Below are 1,821 nucleotides of genomic sequence, written 5' to 3' on the forward strand. Positions count from 1 at the left end.
CTGTTGCCAAGGTGACATGACGCTCAAAGTTGTTGGCAAAGCAGCCTTGTGTAATTCATACATAGTTGATTGCAAACACAAAAGAATAGATCTCATTTGTGTCTATTGATCTGCTGTACAACAATAAACCGATCGCGCTTATCATCTTAAGAGGTAGTTGGTATAAATGAATCCGAACAACGAGTCACAATGTAACTGCAACTGCTAGGCCTATAAGAATTGCGTATCTGAAATGTATAGGAGCAGTATGGAGCAGGGGTCTTGGAAAACGTTTGAGGGAGTTTGAGCGATCCCTGACTACGACCACTTTTTTCGTCGAGGACTAAGACAAGCCGTCTGGGAGGGGGATTCTGGCCAGATGTCGGTGAACTCAGAGTTGAATATACAAAGGCCGCAACGTTTTACGACAAGCGACTTGTGTATATTGACCTCACGGGAAACCGAGAAAGTCTCTTCCCTCTCTTCCTCAGCAGTGTGCCGCTAGCAGGATGGGGGTGGGGGGAAGGGAGGAATTTATCCCTCACCCCCGTCGGACAGGCCTGGATCCCCTCCCCCACTCTCGCCCGACACCACGACGAAAAATGAAAACAATAGTAATTTGCCTAGCTATACAGAATATCGTTATTTTGATTGTCATTCCCTAATATTGTGGTCTAAAAACACAATTTGAACCAAACTAAGCAATATAAACTCTCCCCGTCAACCCTATCAGGGATTTTTTTATACCGGGAAAATGACCGAGGCTCTAGTCGGCCCTTTTGTTCCAACCCCAACCCTGTCGGACCAATTGACAGCAAGTGTCTGAAGCCACCGCTGTCCCTATGGGAACACACCGAATTGACGGGGAAAAATCTCCAGACAAAAAAGTGTAATAGGCCTATGTGTACTAGGGCCTACTCTGCCCTGTCATGAAAAAACCATTCAACTGACAATTTTTTTTTCTTTCAGAATGCACTTTTTCAGCGTTTTGCACTTTTTGGGACATTACACACCTTGTGATGTATTCAGATTTTTGAAATTATAAAAGAAAATATGAAATTTAAAAACTAAAATATCACTCAACTGCAAGTCTGTGTTAGGGGTCATCCATTATTTTCATCATTTTCACGAGCGTACAAAACGTATGCTGCAGGGGGAGGGGTTGAAGGTGTGTGTACGCTTTCAAAAAGTACAAAAAAAAAACGATTTGGAAATGTTAGCCTACGTTTTTGTACGGTACCTAGCAATTCACGAGTAAATGTTAAGTAAATTGTTTATACACACCGTCATCTTGCATCCCTGATTAACGATGTGTTGGTTAAAGCATTGTGTATTTATAAACAATTTCGAAATACAAGGGAAATCACTCTAGCCAGGGGCGGATCCAGGATATGAAAGAGGGTGGTTCAAAATGTCTCAAAAAACCCCCAACATTACAAGGGGTCCTGGGGACTTCCCCCGGGAAAATTTGGATTCCTAGACAGTGCGGATTAAGCATCGTCTGGCCTCAAGGCACATTTTGGAAATGGCCCAAAAATGTTAATTGAATGGACCCCACCCCCGTCAGTCAAGCCGAAAAATTAAAAAAAAATTGAGAAGAGTTAAAGGGAAGAAAAAAAGAGGGAAAAATAGAAGTGTACCCATGAGTTCAGAGACGGATCCAGCAGAGGGCGAAAGGAGAGCTCGATTATTTTACCACTCACATAATTTTGAATTTTCTATTGATTGTCAACGAACACAACGCTATTATCCCCGACGCATCAATCAGGATGTGAAAAGGCCAAAAGGCGGAGACCTAAAGACAGAGTTTTTTAGCCGGAATGTAGTACCCAGCTATAGAAC

Source organism: Anneissia japonica, unplaced genomic scaffold, assembly GCF_011630105.1.
Source record: "Anneissia japonica isolate Jap-2015-1 unplaced genomic scaffold, ASM1163010v1 scaffold6997_len847652_cov182, whole genome shotgun sequence".
NCBI lineage: Eukaryota > Metazoa > Echinodermata > Crinoidea > Comatulida > Comatulidae > Anneissia > Anneissia japonica.